This window comes from Cervus canadensis, chromosome 18, assembly GCF_019320065.1.
Source record: "Cervus canadensis isolate Bull #8, Minnesota chromosome 18, ASM1932006v1, whole genome shotgun sequence".
In the NCBI taxonomy this organism is placed as follows: Eukaryota; Metazoa; Chordata; class Mammalia; order Artiodactyla; family Cervidae; genus Cervus; species Cervus canadensis.
In genome coordinates this window covers 60,065,684-60,071,683 of record NC_057403.1, presented here as the reverse complement: position 1 = coordinate 60,071,683, position 6,000 = coordinate 60,065,684, and positions in this window count along the sequence as shown.

Here is a 6,000-nt window from a genome sequence, read left to right as displayed (position 1 = left end):
GTCCCAAAAAGTCAGACATGACTGAGCACACACACATGGACAAGTGCAAAATTACAAACTTATGTTACATAAAATGTGAACTAAAGTTGCCAGTAGAATTGTTTATTTATTGTTAAATTATGCTTGGCAGCATTTGGGAGTATAATGGGTTAAATCAAAGGATTTGGGGAAGGCTCCCTGAATAGTACAGACAGGCAGCTGGCCAGAGACTCAGTCCCATTAGATAAATATCATTACATCCTGGAAATAGATTTATGTCTAAGTTACTGGTATACACTCTGCGATTGAAGATTTATGAGAGTATAAAAAATTTTTAGTCATGAAGAATATGAAAAAATGAAATATTTTTCTTCTAGTCATGTAACTGGGCAAATTGCAATGTTCTAATTTCTCTTGACCTACAGCCCATTTCTCATTAGCTTATAAGGGTGTCTGTAACTGCAGCACCTGTCAAATACTTATTTCCAGTGATCAACGATTACATTACAAAGACAGCCCAACCTCATCTCATCTTTAAAAGTGGAGAAAAAAGCCTAATGCTAAATGTCTCTTCTGCAGTCAAGAAAGCATGTATTTTCTCAGCCCCTAAATCACACACTGATGGTAAAATAAGACCCAAACAGCTCTTTGGAATACTCCAACCTTTCATTCCTTACTGACTGTAGAGATATTCAGCCTATTCTTCACAAATTATCAGAGAATCACTTATCCTTCACACTGGTTTATATTTTTTCCCTTGAACTTCTCATTTCAGTCATAATGAGTTATTCACATTGGTTCCACCTCTGATGCCATCTAGTTGACAATTATTGAAGTATTCCGAATTATTTCAGAAAGAAAGAATTTAGTGGTGTCAGAGAAGGAAACTGACCAGTTTTTTGAACAGGGAATGTCTTCTGGGACGATCACTCTCAAGGTCAGATTTTCACATGAAGTAATTTACATTATCAGTTGATCATGATCTCTGGAACTGGCTCAATTTAATCAAACTCCTAAATGATTAATATAAATCATGGTGTCAAACTTCAGGCTTTAGGTTTTTGGATTTGTTTTTGCTTTGTTTTTCGCCTACTCTGAAGAAGACACCTATCTTGTGACTAAAAAAATGGATGTCTGTCATTCATATTGTATATACCCAGATATCAAGGAATACATGGATACAAATTAGTAATCAGGTTGCTAGGTCAGAATGTAGTCCCCCAAAAGGGGGAGATGAGTGGGGAATGATGATCTGGAATAGCACAGCAGATACGGGCATGTGTCCACGCTTACCCCCACTGTGCCAATGAAAGACATTGTTAATCTGTCGCTGCACACTTGTCATGATAAGCTCTGATGCAGCCCTCGATCCGTCCCAGGCAGCCTTGTCCAATCAATCAGAGTTGCTAAATGAGATGAAATCTTATATGCCATATTGGCCTAGAGGGATCATTAGTCCAAGCCATGGATCTCCTTTTTCTGCCATGAAACAGAACACTCTTCATTAATTATCAGGTTTCATGGTCTTCTCACACTGGTGGGACTAAAAAATTATTGCCAAATTCTCCTTTTATTCTGGTGGAGCATATCTGACAGATAAAACTTGAGAGAGTAACACTGAACTTTAGGAAAAAGGACTCTAAGCATGTGACCTGAGCCTCTGTATTTGTCGAAATCTCCATGGATATTCGGTGCTTAAGAGCACCAAAGTTGTGTACTGTTGACCATCCAGGAAACGACTCAGCCCATGTGATTCAAAGGTCCTAATGCTAGCATTACAGATGATAATGACTAATCACAGCCCTGCTAGATAAGTGAGGCCAGATATTCAAGACTTCACGATAGGGTGCCCTAGCCTGCTCCTCCCAAGCAAGTAGATGTGGTGTGCCAGGCAATCATTAAACAATTCTCTTTTCCTGAGCATGACAGGAAAACATTGAACAACATATGCCCAGTCCCTTTAAGGTAAGTGTGGCCAGGGCCAATGCTACTGGAGCTGAAGAGATGTGCAGAGTTCTAAAAGGCAGTTCGTGATTACATTGCATCAACCAAGTGATTGAACTGCATCATCCTACATGGCAAGTGCAATATCAGCTTTGGGCTTACAGGGATGTGTTTCAAGTCCCCCAGTCTCCCCACGATAAAAACTTTGATGGTTAATTGCATGTGTCAGCTTGACTGACCATGGAATGCCCAGATTAAACATTCTTTCTAGGTGTATCTGCAAGGGTGTCTCCCGATAAGGTTAGCATTTGAACTGATGAAGCCAGTAAAGCAGATGACCTACATCAATGTGGGTAGGCATCTTTCAATCCGCTGAGACCAAAACAGAGCAAAAGGCAGAGAAAGAAGGAATTTGTCCCTTTTCTTCCCTGCCTCACTATGTGAGCTGGGACATCTCATTTCATCTTCTCCTTTCCTCAGACTGGGATTTATACCATAGGCTCCCTTGGTTCTCAAGCCTTCAGATTCAGACTCAATTACATCATCAGCTTTCCTGGGTCTCCAGTCTGCAAAGAGTAGACCACTGGACTTCTCATCCTTCGTAAGTGTGTGAATCAATTCCTCATAATAAATATTTGGGCATATTATTGGTTCTGTTTCCCCTGAGAACCCTGACAAATACAAGCATGCAGAGTGAGCGAGAAATAAGCCTTTGTTCTTTCAGGCCATAGAGATGGAGGGGTTGGCTCTCTCTTCAGTATAATGCAGCTCATTCTGAGACATCATGCAAGGATAACATTTTTGCAATCCTTGCAAAATCTTTCTGGGAACTTTCAATGGGAAAAATTTGGCCTCATCAAGGTCCCTTCAATTTTGGCAAACTTTAAACATACAAGTAGATAAAAATAAGCTCTCTTGATACTGGGGGAATCTTTGGAGATGAGATCTTGAAAGAGGTTGAACACAATGGGGAGGAGAAGAGGGAAGGAAACTAGGGAGAAATACACATGGGAACAATTCTGCAGGCCCCATGCAGACTTGTGCTGATCCCTGAGTTTGCATTTCTCCAGGACAGCCAGGCAGGGGTCCAAGCCAGTCTGTGTTGGAATAAGATACTCTGAACCACAGTGACTGCGCCGGACCCAGGACTACCACTGAAAGCAAGATGGGGATGGGAATGGTTAAAAGTTACCAAAAAAGCACCGTTATTTTCTGGGCAAACATTTGATTCTTTTGTTGTTTACATATCTCTTCCACAACACCAAAAAAAAAAAAATTCAAATGACTAATTTAAAGAGGGCTTGGTGCTATAAAAGATGGTATTTTTTTTCTGTCTAGCTTTCGCAATATATAGTACTTTCAGGCTTTAAAACATTTTTCAACAATATGATTACAAATTTTAAGAGGTGCCATCCAAAAATTATAAATGACAAATCCAAATTCTAAAAGTGCATACAATGTCAAACAATGAAATTTTTGTATAATAGAAAACATGTTTTCTTGAGTAAAGTAGGCTGCTGATATTTTAAATAATGCCATAATAATTAATTCTCAAACAAACAAACTGAATGCACTTTCGTTCTCCCTCCAACTGTTAGTTTCTTATCAAGGATATGTTTTAGAAGAAGATATGAGTGATAATGTCAACTCACATACAAATAGTGCTTTCTCAGTCAAATTTCATCAAAAATATACATTCAGTTATGGTTTTATTAAAGTATGAGGCTCTGGGAATATATTTCATAATTGTGGGTGACACTGAAAAGATAAACTTTTATAAATCATCCCAAAGGAGAAATTCAGTTATTGAACAGAGATTATGAATAATTTTTCCCTTCAAATCAGATAGGCAGTATTTTTCTGAACGGCGTAGATTAATTCACCCATTTATTTTATAAAAGAAAATATATCTAAGCTCTTATCACTCACCAGGCTCAGTGCTAGATGCTGTGAAGGAGACGGACAATAACCAGGGCTTTCCTGGTGGCCCAGTGGTGAAGAATCTGCTTGTCAATGCAGGGGGCATGGGTTCAATCCCTGGCCCGGGAAGATCCCGTATACCACACACAGCTAAGCCTCTGGGCCACAGCTGCTGAGCCTGTGCTCTGGAGCCTGAGAACTGCAACTCCTGAAGCCCACGCGCCCTAGAGCCCACGCTCCACAGCAAGAGAAGCCGGCGCAATGAGAGCCCTGGGCGCCGCAACCAGAGAGGAGTCCCCGCTCGCCACGACTGGAGTGAGCCAGCGTGCAGCAACAGAGACCCGGGGCAGCCAAAAACCAACAAATAAATTCAAAAAGACAGACAATAGCCATGAGCTCAAAGAGCTTACACTCCCACTGGGGTAACAAATAAACAGAAATGACAGAGATACATGGATGGGTGGATGAAGGATGGATAGATAGGGATGATAGGTATCACAAATGACTTATTACTTTATATATAAAAGTTATAGTCAAGGGATAAAGGATGATGGTCAGAGGTACTATTTAAATAAAAGAGTCAAGGAAGGCATCTCTGAGGAAGAAACCTCTGGGAAGGAACCTCAATGAAGTGAGGAAGAACATTCCGGGCAGAGGGGAGAGGAACTGCAAAGTCCCTGAGGTAGAAACAAATGCAGAAGATTTAAGATACGGACCTTGAGATGACTTCCCAGGTGGCACAGCAGTGAAGAATCCAGCTGCCAATGCAGGAGATGCACGAGATGCAGGTTCGGATCCCTGGGTCGGGAAGATCCCCTGGAGTAGGAAATGGCAACCCACTCCAACATTCTTGCTTGGAAAATTCCATGGACAGAGGAGCCTGGCAGACTACAATCCTTGGGCTCATGAAGAGTCAGACACGACTGAGCACTCAAGCACTCGTCTCATGATGGGACGATGAGAAAAGACTGTCAAATACTGTGAAGAAAGGCCTCACTGGAGGCAAGAAGGTCAGAGACAGAGAATCCAAAGCATCAACTGATTTGTTCAGGTGGAAGGTCCTAAATCCTTTGGTTAAGCATTTATGAATTAATTTTGAATCTAATCTTTCTTATGCATTCATGTAAAGCTCAAATTTTCACTCTAAATGCCACATCTCCCCACCCCTCAAGTGTCTGATATGTAGTGTTTGTATTTCCATTTGGTTCTAAATTCCACTACAGAGTTTTTTAGTTGAGCAATGTTCTGTTTGAAGTGAAGTATTAAATTTGCCAAACATATGGCTTGTGAGGAGCTATTTTCATTGATTTCTAAGTTTATTGCCTTGCAGACAAAGAATGTGGTATAATCAATTCTTTGGTATGTATTGAGAATTACTCTACAACCTGATATAGGATCAATTTTTGCAGATGTTCAATGTTTGCTTGAAAAAAAAGTCAGTATACTGTAATTTCTGAAACAGGGTTATATGCATCCACAACATACCTGTTACTCAGGTGTGGTGTTTCCCTGTTTAATCTATTGGATCTATAAGAAGTATGCTTCAACCTCCTACTGCAGTTTTGTCCATTTCTCCTTCTAATTCTGTCCATTTTTGCTTTATATATTTTTGTGATTATCTTGTTACTTATGCACATCCAGGGCCAACCTTCTTGGGTAATGATTTCCTTTTATTAGGATTTAATAAATCCTAATTGTGCAATACAGGGACTTCCCTGGTGGCTCAGTGGTAAAGAATCTGCCTGCAATGGAGGAGCCGCAGGAGATGTGGGTTTGATCCCTAGGTCAGGAAGATCCCCTGGAGGAGGGCGTGGCAACCCGCTCCAGTATTCTTGACTAGGAAGTCCCAAGGACAGAGAAGCCTGGCAGGCTACAGTCCACGGGGTTGCAGAATCAGACATAACTGAGTGACTCAGCACACATGCATGCAATAATACAACACATTTTACCTTACAATCTATTCTGTCTTACATTAATAGGCCCACTCAAGCTTTGCCTGATATATATATACATATATATATACATATATATATCCTTTAACCTTCAACTCTTCTATGTTATCATATTTAAAAATATCTCTTATAAACAAAATGCAGATTTTTCCCAGTCTAAAAGTTCCTATATTTTAATATATGGCCTAAGAAATGTACATCTATT